The sequence below is a fragment of the Thermobia domestica genome, chromosome 15, assembly GCF_964235325.1.
Source record: "Thermobia domestica chromosome 15, izTheDome1.hap1.1, whole genome shotgun sequence".
NCBI lineage: Eukaryota > Metazoa > Arthropoda > Insecta > Zygentoma > Lepismatidae > Thermobia > Thermobia domestica.
Genome location: NC_137468.1, coordinates 45,863,810 through 45,883,525, shown reverse-complemented (window position 1 = coordinate 45,883,525; position 19,716 = coordinate 45,863,810). Strand labels below are relative to the sequence as shown.

Sequence of the window (19,716 nt, the reverse complement as noted above, 5' to 3'; positions counted from 1 at the left end):
TATACCTACTTTTGGGCAACCCTGTATAGAAAATTTTCTTCTTCTCCATTAAAATGGTAAATTTCAAACACTGGGAAACGGTAAATTTCAAAAATTCTAACAGCTCTGATTCCAGGGAGATTCGTATATATGACATTTAATTTTAGTCTCACAACAATTATGTTTCAAAATATGGTAAAAGAGCAAAAAGCCGTATGGTATGGTTTCTTTTCTTTTAAAAAATCATTTCATTGCTGGCAGAAAAATTGGGATCGGCAGAGTCAATCAACTATTAATCTGTCCATCTCCACTGTTGTTTACTTTTATATGTAAGACATCTGTACCACATATAAAACCGTCTGGATTTTGTAATGTATTCTATTGTTCTAAACTTTCTTTGTTATTGGTTTCTAATATACAGTTAGTAAATGTTACTATTTTCAGATTAAAACATGTTTACTAAGTAAAAACAGAGAAAATAATAGCTACAATTCATTTAGACTAAAATGGTGTTTTATATTATTGTGTTAGTTTTATAACCTACTATGCCTCTGTCGTGTCAGTACATTGTCGAAGATAAGGTTGTGGCTTGCGCTCCTTCCCTCATACTTTTAACATTTTTACAGGGTGTCCATAAAGTCGCGCAACCCGAACTTTGGAGCATCAGAACTTTTGAACCATAAGTGAGAATGAAGTGAAATTCCACACAGGGAAGACCTGATTCTGTAAGTATTTTTGAGATATACAACGTGAGGTAGGGGTTAAGCATTTGTTCTCACAAATGTCAGAAACAAATGAAAGTGAAGATTTTTCTTTTAACGAAACGAGAAAAATCAGAAATTAAAGGCAATTTTGGCACTTTTGTGGACAAATTGGCATGTTAAAGGATAAGCTGGGTATAATGTACCTTCGGAAATGAGAACGACACATTGACATCAAATGTAGACATCCCACGGCCATGATAATGGCATGCCGTAAAAAGAAAAGAAAAGTTTCCGGCATTATGGAGTAATATGCCAAGATTGGCGATACTAGATGTTGTCAACAGATGTAGGTAGCCACCAACTATCCTACAGTTAGACAGTTACAGACAAACAAGAAACCTGCAAATCATTCAGGAAGTTATATCCAGACGTAGATAAATTATTACTGTCAAGTTCTAGTTTTAGATATAAATAGTTTAAGTTGACTAAAAAGACAATACTAATAACAAAATCAAATCGCATGTTAAAAGTAGCTTTTCTACTATTAACAAAATAGACCCCCACGTGCACGTGCACGTGCATTTTTAAATTTGGTAAATTTTCTATTAATAAATGTGGCGAAGAAATGAATACAGAACTATGAATAACGAAACATTGAACGTAATGAAGCAAGTGGATTTTATTGTAAATATTTTTTTTTAAATATTTAAGAACATTGATAAAGGTTTTATAGTAATTTACGTGAAATGTACTACAGGGTGTCTGTAAACAAAAAGTAATGAGACTTAATTTAACCAAGAATTTTATTAGCTTTTATTTACCATGCAAATTGACAGTATTCCTTTCAAAGTTGTTTCCTTGGGCAGTTACGGAGTAATAATTTCTATAATTCATAGAAGTGCTGAAAAGTGTTTCAGGTTGTCAGTTACGTTCTCCAAAACATTATCCAAAATACTAATAACATAACTTTTACGTTTACTAACCTTTGAAATCAGTGGGTAAAAATGATTGCGAACGGGGATAATGCCGTGTCCCCACTTGCAAAGAATATCTATAGCGTCCGCCCACTTCGTAAGAAAATTACAATGGGCAGAGATAGGCACCGGGATGGAATGGCGTCTTGCGTCCCCCTACCTTTTCAGATCCACTTTTACCTGTGTTTGAAATAAAAAGATACAGGGATTGAAATCTGTTGAGAATGGGGGCCCAGTCAAATATTTAGTGATGAGAACTGATATGTGACTTGTAGCGTTATCGTTGCGCAGAAGCCAAGTGTAAGCAATGCTTCGGGACTCATGTCCCTCCCTCTTCTTGAGTTTTTGAAGAACTTCCTCACAAAAGGTTAGATTGTAGTTTGGTAGTGGAGGCACAAATTACTTCTAGACGATTCATGACTGCCAAAAAATCATCGGTTTGCTTTTCTATTTGCTTAATTTTGCTTCACTCCTCATTATGACTTGAAAATGCATGATTCGTCGCTTGTGATCACATTACTGAAGAATTTGTACCTCCTCTCAAAGCAGTGAGGAAGGTCAACAGACATTTCGATTGGCCTTCATATTCGTAAGAGGGGGGGGGTTGAACCACCTTTGTGCTAGTTTTTATTATGTCAAAACCCTATATTTAAATATGATTATCGGTAAACTGGTTCTGATTTAACTCACTACTGATCAATTCCCAACGTCCAGCGGCGCAAATGCGTCTTCAACATTGGGAGAGAGGGGGGTAAGACCGTTCCCCACTTTTTTTAGCGATGTTCAAAATATTTATGAAGTTGAAAAATGCTATGAAGGATCTGGAGAGCAGAGTTGTCTTCAACATTTGGAGGTGGGCAGATTTGTGGTTTATTCTGGGGGAAGGGAAGATGAGACTCATAATACAGTAGATGAATCTGATTTCTCAGGTGAATCTGTTATATATTATATATCAGGCGATATAGACGAAGTGGCAGTCTGACACAAATCATCACATTTCTCCCCAAAAAACACATTTCAAATCGGATTATTGGGGGGACAGTCCCTCTCAGTTCCAAGATTGAGAGGGATATGTCCACCCCTTCCGCCAGGGATTTGCGTCAGTGCCAACGTCTGAAAGTGAGTCTTCACTTCTATTCGGGCCTCTAAAATGACTTTGTGCAATCTCAACACTTATGCTTTGGATAAGAAATGTAGCGGCTAAGAAATAAATTGTAAAATTTTGTACTAAATACAGACTATCCGATTCGCTGCTCTGTGACATCACAACCTGAATCTCTCATTTTCAGTAAATCATACGAGCAGACACAAGGAACAGTCTACGAAATCTGATGATAATAACAGATTTTGGTGACTGGCAAACTAGAATACTGATTGAGGAGTCAATTGTGTTGGCAGGATATATACTAGGGAATTGTGTTCTGCCAACAAATATTTACTACACCCTTCTCCTGTTTCTTCCGTCGTCTCCTTTTGACTCTTACTGTTTCTCTGCGTTATTACTCCGTGTATACAGAAATATACCTACAACCTATATCTGCCACTTGGTTTTCGTAAATTTCTTGGGTCAACATGTTTTTTTTTTTTTCATTCTTTAATTCGTCCTTCTTTCAAAAAATATAGGAAATATTGATTTCGTGGTTTCTTTTTTTTTTTTTTTTTTTTTTTTTTGAAAATTGAACGTTTTATTTGAAAAATCAAAGTACGAGTAATCTATTCAGTAAATTACTGTCAATACTATATGTCCTCTACGACTATGTAATTGACATACAAAAATAATCACTCTACGGTTAATAATAATAAAACTAATGAGGGTTTTGCTCCTCACATCGAAGGAGCGCACGCTAACTGCTTTGCCACGAGAGACTACAGACTGAAACAAAACTTTTATCTTGATTTTAAAGCTAATAAAGGTATCGAATTTATATTCAAGATAAACTTAGTTTACATCAGTCAAAGTTGTTTAGGAAATAATATTAAAATAAATCTTTCTCTGGGACATCCAATGATTTTATGAAATAGCTTACAACAGAATAAAAAAAAAATGTAGTTTTAATTCAATTTGCTATGTCATTTGTTTGTATTCTATTACTACCCCACACGAAACGAGTATATTATTTCCATACTGAAATAATTCGTGTTGTACTAAACTGTTTTGCTTAACAGCGTTCTCTTTGATTACACTTTGACATAACAAACATTTTTGTGACTAATTAACGCAAACTGGACAAAGAAACACAAGACACCAGTATTGAACTTCATAAAATAATATAGTTGTGGAAGACATAATATGAATGATAACTTATGTTTTCTTATTTGTATTGTAAAGCGTCGTGTGTTTGGTCAAAGTTGAGATTCAAGAGAAATAACTGTAGAGTTGTAGAGATTACTCGTTACAAACACGTTTGGATCCATAATTATTATTAACTTAATTACTTGATTAAATGAACTTAGATCTATTTATATTGTAAAAGTTCTTCTCTTTGAAGGGGTAGCTAGAGCTACGTTGAGCAAACCAGCATCTGACACGGTATGTACTTGAACCTGAACCCACAAAGTGGGGATAATGTATATATTTCCTGCACTGGCGCAAATCCCGGGGGGACGAGGGGGACATGTCCCCCTCAATCTTGGACCTGAGCGGGACTGTCCCCCCCCCAATAATCTGTCTTAAAAAGTGCTTTTTGGGATAAGTGTGATGATTTGTGTCCGACTGCCACAAAGGAATGTAAGATAAAATTTATTTTTCTTGGCTTTTCCGGTTTTTTTTTTTTTTTTTTTTTTTAAAGAATCGTATTCTGTAGTATTTCAAACATAACTTCTTGCTAGTACGTTTAGTTGTCTCATCAATATGTATTAATTCCACTTCCGCTATTTGGGTACAAATTGCAATAAATGCTAGAGGAGGATATACCCCTTTCCTCATGCTGGAAAGTTGGCTCAGCTGTAGGTACGGGCACAAATTCCGGGGAAATCGGGAGACATGTCCCCCCCAACATTGGAACTGGAGGCTCTCCTAATAATCCTATTTGAAAAGTGCTTTTTGCAGATAAGCGTGATGATTTGTGTCTGACTGCCACAAAGGAAAGTGAGATGAAATTTGTTTCTCTTGGCTTTTCCATTTTTAATGGAAATGAAGACCTGCGACTGTGCGTGACGTAATCTGATATGAAATCTTATCTCCTCCTCTCCCCTAGGCCCTAGTATATAGACTATCCTATGTCAGGAGAACCCATCTTTTCAGTAAATGCGCATTTAATCTATTTGAAGTATCAGCCTAGGCATCTACTCATGCTTCGTAAGCTAACTAACTCTATGGCGTATGGAACCCGGAGGTTCAATGCCGCGTTCACAAAAGCTCTCCACTGACTTCTATCCTTAGCTAACTGCATCCAGTTTCTACTTTGTATTCCAATCTCTGCGAGATCCATCTTAATATTGTCCTCCCATCTCCGCCTAGGTCTTCCTAATGGTCGTTTTTCCGATTGGTTTTCCAGTCAAGACTTTGAAAGCGTTTCTACTTTCTTCCATTCTAGCTACATGACCCGCCCACCTAAGCCTCCTAGACTTCACGACCCTAACAATGTTGGGTAAACCGTATAAATTATGTAGTTCCTCGTTGTGAAGTTTCCGCCATTCCCCATTTCCGTTCCTCTTGGGTCCGAATATTAGTCTGAGCATCTTGTTGACAAATACTTTCAGTCTATGTTCTTCCCTCAGAGTAAGCGACCATGTTTCGAAACCATACAGAACAACAGGTATGATTATCGTTTTATATATTTTAAGCTTCAAATTCCTCCACAGAATTTGCGACGACAAGAGATTTTGAACTGAATAATAACAAGAATTCCCTGTTTTTAGTCGACATTTAATTTCTTCGTGAATAGGATTTTCGTCTGTTATTATTGATCCTAGATATTTGAAAGTATCCACTCTATCAAAAGTATTATTTAATATTTTAAGGCATTCATAATTTGCTATATTACGGTCCCGACGCACTTCCATGTATTTAGTTTTCTCTGCATTTACTTCTAAACCCATGTCCCTGCAAGCGTTTAATAAGACCTCTGCATTTCTTTCTATTGTTCTCCTATCATCTATTAAATTTATATTATCAGCATATGCCATAACCTGGTGAACACCGTTCAGCTCTAGACTCTGGTTGCTATCTTTGATTTTCCTTATAGCGTATTCCAGAACAAAGTTGAATAATAATGGCGACAACGCATCTCCTTGTTTCAGGCCATTCTCCACGTGAAAGCTCGTGGACAAAAATTTTCCTTCCCGGACTTTACTTTCGGATTCATTTAATCATGCCTTAATTGATCTAATTAGCTTTTTCGGTATTCCAAATTCTGTAAGAACGTTGTACAATGTTTCTCTCCTAACCGAATCGTAAGTCTTTCTAAAATTAATAAATAGTTGATGTACCGGGCTACTGTATTCCCACTTCTTTTCGAATATTTGGCGAATGGTAAATATTTGGTCGATTGTTGATCGATTTCATCTAAATCCACACTGATAATCTCCAATAATTTCATCTGCGTATTGGGTCAATCTTGCTAATAGGATGTTTGAAAGGAGTTTATAGGATGTTGACAGAAGAGAGATGCCTCGATAATTATTACAGTCAGTTTTGTCGCCTTTCTTGTTGATTGGAACAATCATTGATTCTTTTCATTCTTGTGGCAATTCTTCCTTGGTGTAGATAAGGAGAATGAGTTTGTGTATCTTCTTCCACAATTTTTCGCCTCTAGCTAAAATTTTCTCAGCCGAAATTTCGTTTACACCCGGAGATTTGTCTTTCTTTAATTTCTTTATAGTGATTTCTACTTCTATTCGGTTGGGTTCTGGAATATACGGTTCTGCGGTGAATATCTCCCTTTCTCCACGCACATTAGTTTTTGACTGCGTGTTAAGCAAATCATCAAAGAAATCTTTCCTTCTATTTAAATGCTGTCTGTATCATTGAAAACTTTCATGAGCTTTCTTTAATATAAGCACGAGGTTGATAGCCTTCCTTAAATTCGTTGATCCCTTTATGCATGTCCCGAATGTTTTTATTTTTACTATTATCTTCAAGTTCCTAAATTTTAGCTTTCAAAAAATCGCGTTCCTTTGTTCTAAAAGTTTTGGAAGTTTCCCACCTGATGTCTACGAAATTTTGTGTAGTTACTTCATTCGGATTTTGTAATCAACGTAATTTTGAATGTTTTCTCTCCTTTGCTATACTAGTTCGAACCATGGTTTGTTCCTACGTATTTCCGCGTGTCCCAATTTTACTTTTGAAAGAGGATGCTTCGTAAGCAAAGAAAATAATTCAATTGCTGGAATATTTTTCTCCATAATCTTAAGGTTACATCTGTTAACTAAAGAATATATGACAGACGTCAGATTTCTGTAACGATTCCTGTAATGTTATTGAGATTATCATCATTTTGCTCAAAGAGTATTGTTGCGTCATACATGATTGATTCTTCATAGTTTTGGGAAGTCGTATTATATTATTATAAAACAATTTTAACGTGGATCTTTGTGGATGCCTAATTAGAAACATACCAATTATAAATATGCATGTATTCAGATTTCAGAATGTGTTTAGCGCAGTGATTTGTAATACTGATATATACTACTACTTCATCTACATTGACTAATATATAATATACTCTACAACAGTTGACCAGATTCATCACTACCGTTATATGAGTTTAATTTCTTTTCTCTAGAATAAGGCGTATTTAGGATTTTGTTTCGAGGGGCTATGCCCAACACAAGGAAGGAAGTGGGTAATTGCCCATCTGAGTTTGAGAATTAAATATATTTTAATTTATGCATAAATTGAAGTTATAATGGCATGAATTGCAGACCGATAAATCCTATATGATATGATACAAAAATTTAGAAGTGAATCTAACCCTTTATTCTATTCATACAAGAAAAATGAAGCATCCTATTGGCCTTCCTAATTTCCCGGGCTAATTATTCCCCCGTTTTGATTTTCTCTAATTCAAACATTTCCTTCTTTTAAAAATAACTAAACGATATAATTTGTCCTTTGTTATAATAACTAAAGTACTGTCATGTTGATATCCACGCAAGTTGGTGTGGAACAGTTTCTCTTATCAACACCTCTTAGTTTTGGTGTTACTGATGACGGACGACTTGAATCACAACTGACAACGGTAGATAAAGTATGATAGGCGGAATGAAAGAAAGTAACGTCAAGAAAAAGAAACAGAAAAGTAGAAAGGACGAAAGAAAGAACAGAAGGACGCAGTTCTTTCATGGAATGAAATTTGACAAATACAGTATTATTTCTGAACAAAGAGCATAAGAAAATGGAAAGTCAATGACATTCTCAGAAATGGTAAGAAGGATTATTGTTGTACGTGGAATGCGAAAAATTAACAAATGTATTTCGGGGGGGTTGAGCCCGATAGCCTCCTAAATACGCCACTGAAGACAATTCTGCTCTTCTGATCCTTCACAGCATTGTTTTTCAACTTCATGAATATTTTGAACATCGCTTATATATATATATATATAATATGGGAACGGTCTTACCCGCCCCCCCCCCCCCAATGTTGAAGACAGATTTGCGCCGATGATTTCCTGAAAGCTTGGGTCAAGGTAAGATCAAAACCGGTGGCCAAAATTGGGGAGGTCTCAAGCATTTCGCTTGAGGGCAGCACGTAACTAATTTTTATTAACATCTTTAAGCGTGTCTTAAAGTTCGTTGCAACCCCGAAAAATCTAAAACGGTGAGACAGGAATGAAAACAGAAAAACATGTCTTTCATCATTTCAAAAATATAACGTATCAAAGTAAAATAAATTGTCCCAGGGTCCCAGACGGGGTCCAACTCTTTTTTTTTTTTTTTTTTTTTTTTTTTTAATGGAAAGAGGGATCAACTTGTACATCGTATGAAAGTTGGTGTTAAATAAAAGAACATAAATCAAGTCGCGACTCTCTACGATAATCCTGTCCAAATTGCGGTGGGTCAAAATATCAACACAATCTTCCTTGCAAAGTCTATGGCCACTCTGTGTATCTGAAACGGTGGAATAGGTGTAGAAACAAAAACACAGATATGTCATTATTTCAAAAGTATAATGATTCAAAGTAAAAAAAAATGTTCCAGGATTCCTCGCAAAGTCCCAGACGGGGTCAAACTCAAAATGTTGAAATCGGAAGGGGATCAAATTGAGTATCGTATGCAAGGTTATGTTAAGTGAAAGAAGAGGAAACAAGTCTCGACTCTTGATGAAAAAGAGTCTATTGGTACTCCTATTAATTTGAAACGGTGAGACAGGTGTAAAAACGAAACAAAAACTAGAATGTATCAAAGGAAAAAAGAAATATCCCAGTTTCAACTGTAGGAAACCCCAATGCTCCAGGCAGGTAGTGAGGGTGTTAAAAAGTCACAGAACCCCGAAGCAGGCTAAGTAACTGAGGTTGGGACCCAGACAGAGCTCCGAGCAAGGTAAGCCAGATGGAAGATAAGTCACGAGTCCCGCAGCAGACTAGAGGCTTTGAAGTTAGGTTTCTCCTAGAGCTCCAGACAAGCTAGAGGAAGGGAGACCAATCGAAGACTAGTAGCTGTCCGTCGAATCCTCTTCCCATTATATAGGCGCTCTAAACGGCGGTAGCGCTGCTGCTCCCATGTCATCATGTGACTTGTAGGTGGTGGGGGTGATGGTCCGTCGTCTGCTTCTTGTAGTACTCCAACATAAATACATATGTAGCCCAGTCATTTTAGGTTTGAACCTTGTGAAAAATAGTCTAAAGCTGAAAATTGGCAGAGCGATTCCTTGCATTTCTCAAACGCTCCAGCAGTTCAGCCGCCTGGAATTCCGTGAAGCAACAACGAAAGATTACGGGACTTTGGATATGTTGTTCAGTACATCAAATAGATCAAATATACCAATTTTCAGCTTCACACAATTGTATGTAATATTATTACGTAAAGTATATTGGTCTACAGGTGATCACATATTGGTCGCGTGGATGGCGGGCAATAGTGCAGCGCGTCACTTAAACACACGTAGCTCCGTTATATTAGTCGTACATGCACTACAAAGATATCGATGAAAGATGAAAGTTTGCTGGAACTTTTTTAATTCGGGTAGTTTTACAATATCTGCGATAGCAAAACGTCCATAACCAAGCAAAGAAAAAAACATGCTCGTTTCATTTCGACTTTTGAGGGGTTTAATCGTTTCGTGCGGCCCTGGATGGTGTGTAATTAAAACAATATAAAGTTTGAACTGAAGCTCTATTATTTATCTTTCATTTGAGACCTATTTTAGCTTTGTGAGTTTAGCCGTTTGTATGTAACAACCATTCCAGTGATAACTTCTTTTTCCAGCAATCCAGACTTTAACCGCCTGGAATTCCAGGAAGCGACCACAAGAGTTTAGGGGACTTTTGATACGTTGTTCAGGACATCCAATAGAACAAATCTGCCAATTTTCAGCTTTAGACTATTTTTCGCAGTTTGGCCCAAATTTTGTCAAAAATGACTGGGCTAATGGTCGCCTCGATGTTTACAAACAGGAGCACGTGTGATTGTTATAATATTCTTTGCCTAGCGAGGCTTTGTATCAGATTGCCTAACAAGTATTCAGTTTGCAGGTCAAAATTAAGAATTCATTTATTGTGATTTGATAATATTATAAAATCACATATCTGCATTGGCATAACTAGGATATTTTGCTCCGGAGTAGGAGGAGAAGCATGACCCCTTACTTTAAGTACTTTGTCTTAATTATATTACCTTTTGAAGCCCCCTTCCTCACCCTCTTTCTCATCTTTTCAAATTCTTTACTTCTCTCTTTCTCTTTCTTCTTTACTTCTGTGTTGTTTCACAAGGATTACTTTTAGGTTAGTTTCATTCATTCAATTCCTTTATTGCCATCCCGCCCTCTTTCGTTTGCTAAAACACAACTTTCCTGTATTTTAACCCGACACTGCCATGTAATAGTTACACATCAGTGAAAATTTATATATATTATAAATATATTTTAAATTATATATTTCCTAAGTTCTGCTGCTACTAAATAACTACTTATAAATCTATTCTAATTATGAAAACTCATAATTATCCATTACAATTTTACACATAATTTACTCTATATTTTTTAATACTGTGATTCCAGGATCGGCGCGAGGGGGGGTTGAGCCGTGCTACTACCCAGGGCGGTAAAATTTGAAAAATAAAAGAATGCTATCAAAATATAATGCTTCCTAATACGCCCACATGAAAAAAAAATGTGTTCTCTTGAGAATGTAATTGAACCTATTTTATTCACATTCAGGAAAATAATCACTCAGGAAATTCAGATCATTCCCCCTCATTTTGAATTATCAAACTACTAGCCACAAGTATCTCGTTCAATATTTCCCTTGCAGTGGCATAGATAAGATTTTCATCTAAGGTCGATAAGATTATCAAGGTCTCTTTTATACTTTTTCTATTCAGCAATGGTCTAATTCTCCACTCCAAGTATGCAAAAGGTACACTCTCACTTCAGACAGGCCGTTCTAGCCTACAGTATCTACAGACTTTTAGATTCTAGCAGCGAGTTTATAATCAATTCAGAAATTGTTCATTCTGAATCGTTATAGGAAATAGTACAGTATATTTTTTTCTTGAGAAATGTCTGCTAGAATCACGCAAAGTTTCAATCTTAGTTGATGCGATGGAGTTGGCATCAGCATTAGATATGGATGATCCATGGGTAGGTAATGCAGTGCAAGCTCAAAATCGAAAGAAGAAGAGACAGTTTCAGTACGAGGCAGAAGATGGGACTATTAAAGATTCACAAATAAGATACAAGATCGGTTTCTATTGCAAAGTTTTAGACATAACTGTGTTAGCTTTAAGAGAAAGATTTGAGCAACTTAAACATCACAGCTAGTATTTCGATTTTCTTAACGATGTAAGTAATCTTAAAGATATGCCACCGGAACGTTTGTCTCAAAAGTGTACTAAACTTTCAACATTTTAACACACGCAGAATCGAAAGATACTATCCCCAGTCATTTGGAAGACGAACTGAAAGTGTTATAAGCTATAATTAAGCCTAAAAGTTCACCAATGTCTGAAACTCGCTTTAGCGTTGATTTCAATAGAACACGAATTGGTTGGAACATTGGACTACGCGAACGTGATAAAGAAATTTGCTCATATCAAAGCAAGAAAAGTTTCTTTCAGTTAGGATATGTTAAATGTATGTATTTCTATTGTGTTTTAGTACATTATACGGCTTAGGCTAATCACTTAGTTTTGCAATAATATCTGATTCACTATATTATGTTCATGCTCCATATTCTATTTGACACACAAGGGGGCGCGGTGGCTCAGTGGTAGAGCGTTCACCTCCGGTGCTTGGGGTCGCTGGTTCGATCCCAGCTTGCGCCGTGCTCGTGGGTTTTCTTGGGGTTCTCCCGTTTCCTCCCACTTTCTTCATTTCACTCATCTCTCATCATCACCGTCTCCTTTGGCATAACCATGGGACGTAAAACTAAAGATTTCATTTCATTTCTATTAGAAACACCTTTTGATATAAAATAAGCTTAAAATTAAAATTTTTAGTCGTGACTAAAACATATTCGTTTTTATTTTATTATATTTTTCGTGATACTTGAACGTCTTCTGTTAAAATAAGGTTTGAGGGTTAAAGGAGCGGCATGTGAAAGTACCGCCCCGAGTGACAAAACTGCTAGCGCCGGCCCTGTATGAATCATGTAACACAAAGGCGGATCCAGGACGGACTTCTGGGGAAGGGGCGGTGAGTTGTAATACTGCTACCTAGAGCTACTTTTAAGAGCTCCAAACTCTGGGATAAGTTTTATTTATATACATAAAATAAGAAAGTTTCTTCTTCTGGGAAAGGCGACCGCCCCATTCGCCCCAATGGATCCACCACTGATGTAACACTAAAACAGTGTTCGAGATATAAAACTTGAGTGAACTAGTGTCGCCTACGGGACTCGTGAAAATTTCTTATCTCGTCTATAATTTGGAAAGGTACTTCTCGTCTCGTTTTCGAGACGAGACAGGCTCAACTTTTGTCTCGTCGGCAATCCTAGCTCTAACCACTAGAGCAGTGGTTCTCAACTGATGTGTCGCGACACACTGGTGTGTCGCGCAGTCATCTAAGGTGGGTCGTGAAATTTTAGAATTTAAAAACCATGAAAAACATAATAACAATTAATTAAAATCAAAATAGACTATACCAGTCAACACTTCCAACTGTAGCAATAATGTTCAGTGCTAAATAGAGTCATTATAAAAACTAATTGCTTTCACTATTATAATAGATATTGTTATTTATATTTAAAATATCAAACAAATGTATCGTGATCAGGGGCGGATCACCCCCTCTCCCCCAGAAGAGGAAACTTTCTTATTTTATATATAAATAAAACCCATCCGAGAGCTCTTAATAGAAGCTCTCTAAGTAGCAGTATTACGATTTACCGCCCCCCTTAGAAGTTCGTCCTGGATCCGCCCCTGATCGTGCTATCCTGGACGTTCGGTGAAGCGTGTCGTTGGTAAAAAAAGTTTGAGAACCATTGATAATAGCTGTTTAATTGGGATTTAACAATCTCTTCCAGCACCAACGTTATACAGATAACAAGGGATATGCAATTCCAAGTTGAATCCGACTTACTAATCGGGTTGTTATCTGTGGTAAGCACCTCCCAAAGGGAACTCCCGTATTACCTGTGCCTTGAAGACGTAAGTATCCTTCTCTTCGTTTACGGGGAACATTTATGAATAATAATTACTTCTTTCTACCTTAAATCAAGAATTTGTTGTGTGGAACTCTGATCCTCCATTTATCGGAGCGCTAGGAATTCCGCGCGTAATAGTCCTGCTGGACACCACTAAAGAGCCAGACAAAAAAGATGGTGCAACTCATGAAGCCAGGTGAAGTTTGACCTGTGGCCACTTTAAAAAAAAGAAAAGAAAAGAAAGAAAGAAAAATATGTTAAAGAAATCCACAGTGTACTTCTACGGCGTACAGAAGGAACCCTTAATCATATAACACAGTGATAAGGTGGCATAGAAGGTTTCAGTGTAGTGAAACAAGTTTGCAGAATGAAGAACGCGGCAGGGAGCGTGTGTTTCATGACGAATAATTCCGTCTGCCGATAGGCTCCGCGCTTCCTTGTGTTATTCCAAATTGAACAGAAAGAGGCTGCAGCGGAAGTTCTTCAGCTCAATCGACGACATTTCCGAAGACTGATTACTATGGATGAGTTCTGGATGTACCTTCACGACTCAGAGACGAAACAAAGTAAGCAATACAAGCAGTATGAGTTACCAACTCACAAAAGACTAAACAAAGGTGAAATTGTGATTCCAAGTATCTTCTCCAACTGGCGGTGGCTTAGTGGTAGAGCGTTCACCTTTGGTGCGCGGGGTCCCTGGTTCGATCCCTACTCAAGCCAAGTGAACTTTGTGGTGGACAAACACCATGTGTGGGTTTTTTCGGGGTTTTCTCGTTTCCTCCCACTTCATTCCACCATTTCACTCATCTTTCATTATTACCGTCTACTTTAGCCAGCATAATCGTGGGACGTAAGACTCAAAGATTTCATTTCATTTAATTTCGAATTGATGCGATTTGATTCTACGGAATTATGTCCATAAAGGATAAGCCATCAGGAAGGAGATAGATAATGACGGGACTTCCGATCGAAGATGCGAGATGCAACAAAGAACTAGAATCGCGGAATGCTGAGCAAAGGAATGCTACTTTAAATTTCGAAGTCTCGTCTCATCCTGAGTATTTCCCAGATCTCGCACCCACTTTCGAGAATAAAAGACTCATGCGTGGGTTGCTTTTCAATTACGATAATAGCAACACTCCTGAACAGCCAAATTTTCAATAGGATTTCTAAAATAACAGTATCCAGTAGTTAGTACCTTGACAAGCGCGTCTCTTGGTGGAGATTATGTTCAGAAAACGCATTCAATATCAAACGTGAGTGCGTTACTGTGTTTTTTCTTGCAATAATTATTACTTTATAACCATCCCTCGTATATTGATATGTATATTATGCGTAGAAATCCCACACGGAAGCATTTTGCCTCTCCTCCAGCAAGAAAAGTAATTTAATATCCTGCTCATTCTATGCATACCGAGAGCCAAGAAGAGGTATGCTAGAGGAAGAGAAAAAAACACTATAAGAACAAAGAAATGGAAATGGGCGGGTGGGAGATATCACGTTTTAACTAAATTTCCGCTACTGAAATTGGATTCTCTCTTTTTTTTTTTTCAAACAGGAAAAAAGAAAATGTCATTAAATATTTTTTTATTGTCTCCATTTGGTTGTGTGATTTTTGCGTTCTATGCGTTTCTCTGCAGCCACGAGTGAAGATATAGAGAAAGAGATGGAAAAGGATAAGTAGTGCCACATATATCCCTCTTCTAAAAGACTAGATCTACATTAATATATTTTTACACCTTAGTATTTCAATATTGTAATTTTGCAACAATTGTAGGTTTCGCACAGTGTATTAAAGGGTAGGATACCGTATAATCCAGTGACAAATTTCTTCAACTAGAGTAGAAATATTCAACTGGACGCAATGCTATCGTAAAGACCTAGCCAGATAGGGTTTTGTAAGACACCAGTCATCTTGAAAATATTCCTGCAAAAAAAGAAAATTATACTAATTCTTCTCATAAAGATTCTGAATTTGAGGTGTTAACACACCTTTAAATACAAGATGGCTCTGCAATTTTATATAAATTATGCAAATATAAACAATGTTTTAATTTTGAACTTATGAACATACGGTTATGAAAATAACGGTTATGTGACATATGATTACCAAAATAATGAAAATACCTTAAGAAAATGCAACTGGCGTGCACAGATACGGTTCGTCATGGAATGATAGTGCACAAGTCATTAATTCTATGATTGCACTATTATTGATGCAGTGCATCAGCCAGTTACTTTTACAAGGGTGGGGGAGAAGAAATCCACATATGTTCAGTAAGATTGAGATCTGGGGATTGGGCGGGCCACGCGAAATATTGTAATATGCCATTACAGTCTAATGAGATTATGTTCTTAATAGGAGGGTGCCCGAAATTTTTTGCACCGACTGTACTTGATGTTTAACAAAAAATTTCTGGCTGTTCATATAATTCGTAATTTTGTTCGTTATTCTATTTCAAATTAACATGGAAAACTGTAAAAAATTTCATTGCGAATTATAGTTTTGGGAATCAATACCTTATTTATATTTTAAATTAGTTATAAGTCTTGTATATGGATGTGTAAATGGATTATTACAATTCTTACGGTGTCAGTGCTATCCGAAAATATAGATCCACTATTGGACGGAACTTTCCAGATCAAATAACCAATCTAAAATTCGACAGAATTTTCAGGACCACCCTTCACCTCTCTTTTAGATACCTAGGTCCTTCTAAAATCTAGTTTAATCCAGATTTTACCAAATTTTATTCGTTTCAAAGCCCCACCGCCAAAATGCTTAGTTTTGATTGGATGATAAACCCACGCGATGATATTAGAGCGCGATTATTCCATTCCATGCCGGGAAGTCTCGCTGAAGACGCCAGATCCTGATCTTCTCGATCAAAAGGTCGAAAAGGAGTGAGAAAAGCTACAAATAAAGGTAATATTGGAACTTTATTAACGTCTAAAAATCACTGGAAGTCTTGGGAGCCATAAACTATTAAATTTCAGAGTAAAAACTGGACTAAAAAGCAAAAATAGGAAGCATAATTTAGTAACGCCATGTTGAGCAGATATAGTCAATAGTGGACAGGTTTGTGAAGTGCATCAGTTCGCGAGTTATTCTTAGGGATCCACAAATAGTTTCGGAAAGTGGTGTTTTCCCCTTAAAATACTTTATCCTTAAAATTATTCCTTTTCTAGTTACGTAAGACCTGCCCCACTACCGTTTGTGTTCGTGTATATAGTGGATGTGATTTCTTTTTGTATTTATTCATTCGTAACATGGCGGTATTTAATTTCTTTGTAGTTAAGATAGGTAGAATAATGCACGTGTAAATTTACAGTAAGGGCTCCTATCTGACTCCCAAATTGGGAGTACGGCTTCCAGCGGGATGAGTTGAACATTTAGTTTGTTTCCGGGTTCCTGCCCCTTCAGGGCAGGGGTCCTATTGTTAGCTAATACTTCGATATGTCCCCTCAGGGCATTGATTAAACAGATTGAGTAAAGAATGTGATTTAGTAAATATAAGGGCCAGTTGGCCCTGTTCATTTCTTTCCTTTTCCTTTCGAGCCGATTTAACATGGTAAAATATGAATATTTTCTGTGTATATTTATTAGTATAACATGTATTAATGTAGTGTGTAGTATGAATGTGGCATGTATGTGTTCGTAATGTAGAAACATGTTCTAGTAGTAGTAATTGTGGTAGTTAAGTGATGAAAGAGTGTGTGAGATAATTAAATATGGACAGTGTAGTATTTACTATGCGATAAATTCTTTATTATTCCGTCATTAAGTGAACTCATACACAATATTTAATAGTGAACGTAATATAGTATAATAATTCCGTGTACAAGGTCACATTCAGTTGTTCAAGGGTTGATTATATCGTCGCTAGCCCTAGTGTCAAAAGTCAGTACTAACCGCCATTCGTCTGTCGAGGTACTTAGTGATTTAGTTTTCATGAAATTGACCTTTCTTTCCGAAATAAAACCTAGAAGGTATAATTCACAGCCCATATGAATGTACAGTTAGGTCAAGTGACCCAAAATTAATATATTCTGAAAATTTCAACATTCTGCCTAGTCTAGAAATCGAAATATTTAAATAAATAAACAATACGTAAATTTTTAACAGAAGTCGGGCGATATGATGCTAGTTCTTCGCTTTGGAATTATATTAGATGTTCATTTTTTCTTCGTGGCTGCAGAAGTTCATTGTTGCTGCAGAATTTTATAAACATTAAATATTATCGCAGATAATTCTATTTTCAGTGAACATACGTAGGATTTTTTTTTCTTCGTTCTTAATAAAGCTACCAGGTATTATGTAGTATTGTGTGTGTGGTGAAAGAGTCTTGGGTTCGAGTGAGGTTGTCGTGCGGTGATCGGAATGGGAAATGTTTGCAGTGATTATAGATTTTAAAGTGTTATGATGAAATGTGTATATAGGCTGGGCGTAGATAGAGGAAACAGGGTGTTTGTAGAATATAGCGTCGTGGCAAATGAAAAGAATGATGATATGAATATTAATGTGAATATGAATATAAAGTATATGAATATTGTAGTAAATGAATATAGAATATAGGACACCCATATAGTTAAATATATAGTAGCCCAGTGAATACTTCGCCGTGTATTGATATATAGATATTGAATAGATACGTGTAACTACAAACATCTCAGGTTCTGACCCCTGCACCATGATATCACGCGGACAGGAGGGCGATATATAGTCGGACTATGGTAATACTTTGTAGTTTTATGTGTTATAGTAGTAATCAACCATAGGAATACCGTCTGATAGAATGGGTAGCATCATATAATCGCTGACTAGACATATTGAATAATCAATTATGAAAAGACAGTAGTAGTTATACAACAGGGCTGTAGTGAATCATATCTTCTGGTCGGTTTTAAAAATAGAATGTACCACTCCGTGAGATTTTTTTTTCTTCACGTTACCTACTCAGGCTAGCTTACAATGTTCATGGAGGCGACGGTTCGGACAGGGGTACAGAAGCAAAACAATTAATTATTGAAATTTATTATCCCGTACCCGGGCATCGACCCCATCCCACCTTGAATATTTTCGTTTTCTTTTCTTAGTTTCCAAACTAGATAGTGATGGAAATTAATCGATGCCTCAGAATTTAGCGCATTCTGCGAAGGGGAGCTATCGGTGAAGTTTGGCAATAGAAATCACCGATCCAAAATTCAGTTTATTTAATTTTTTTTTATTTCGGCAAATCATTAGTTAGGGATATCTTAGATAATACTTCTATTCTAGTTTCATTACTGTCCTCGAACCTTCTTAGTTTTTCTAAGGGGTCGAATATTTTTTTTTACTTAGAGATTTCAAAATTGGGGACGCAGTTACCTGGTCCCTTCCCCCTCTCCTTTTATCCTGCTGGTTTGGGCCGGATACGGGACTCGGATTTCAATCTTACAACCAAACTCTTGTGGGATTGGGATCTGATGGACACAGAACTTGCATCCTTGGCAGCAGGGCGCCCCCTTGAGTCTACGTATTTGAGTAGACCACCCCTTTTGGCATGTTAAGAATATTTTTGGCTATGAGTTGTTATATATTTAAATTCGATCACTCTTCTGAGTAGTGAGTAGTACTTTAATCTTTCTCCTTTCGTTGGCGCCGCTTTCTCTCTCTTGTCTCGTTCTTCCTTCTTACTTCGAGATTTTTTTTAATTTTCCAACCTTCCCCCCTCCCCCGATTTTGAACTTGTTGCTTACGATTTATTTAACATACAACTCTGATCTGAAATTACCAGCTGAGACGTTGCAAGACACGAATCATGGGTAGAGTAGATAGTGATTGAGTCCTCCATCTCGTTTTGACCTATCGCCGAAATGAATAAAGACTTCGTATTTGACGACACTTCGATTACGTTCTTTCACCATCGTTCTCCTTAAGTTTTTTTTTAATCCATTGGTCACTTTCTTTTCTGTGTTGGTTTTCGATTACTTTGTAGTTAACCTGGGCCCAGAAATTGTATTTTGATTTATCTATTTATATCTTTAGGAATGTTCTGTGTTACGTGCCTGCCTCACAAAGTTTTTTTTTTCATTATTTAAGCACGAATTGATTATATAAAAGCTAAAATTTATAGACGCGCGGTATCAGATAAAAAATTCAATTCTTTTCAAATGTAATGTTGGAAGTCATTTGTTTTCTTGGACAATGTTGCAACCTTGTCAAAATTTTATTATTGGGGTGATTAATTTAAATGTGTGCGCATTTATTGAATATAAATTATTATATATATATATATAGAGAGAGAGAGAGAGAAATGAATACGTCGAAATGTATA

The 19,716-nt window shown here is 36.6% G+C and overlaps 1 protein-coding gene and 1 non-coding gene across 2 annotated transcripts in view; both read left to right on the top strand.

Annotated features, from left to right (window-relative positions):
* Nucleotides 1-617: 617 nt before the first annotated feature.
* LOC145671851 (uncharacterized) overlaps nucleotides 618-19,716 on the top strand; it is a 214,459-nt gene continuing 195,360 nt past the window's right edge. Inside the window, exon 1 of the mRNA XM_081741079.1 lies at nucleotides 618-704. The gene's annotated coding sequence lies outside the window, so the exon portion shown is untranslated. The remainder of the gene's footprint in view (nucleotides 705-19,716) is intronic.
* TRNAR-CCG (transfer RNA arginine (anticodon CCG)) lies at nucleotides 12,009-12,080 on the top strand. The gene has a single exon. It is a non-coding gene; the product is annotated as a tRNA-Arg (tRNA).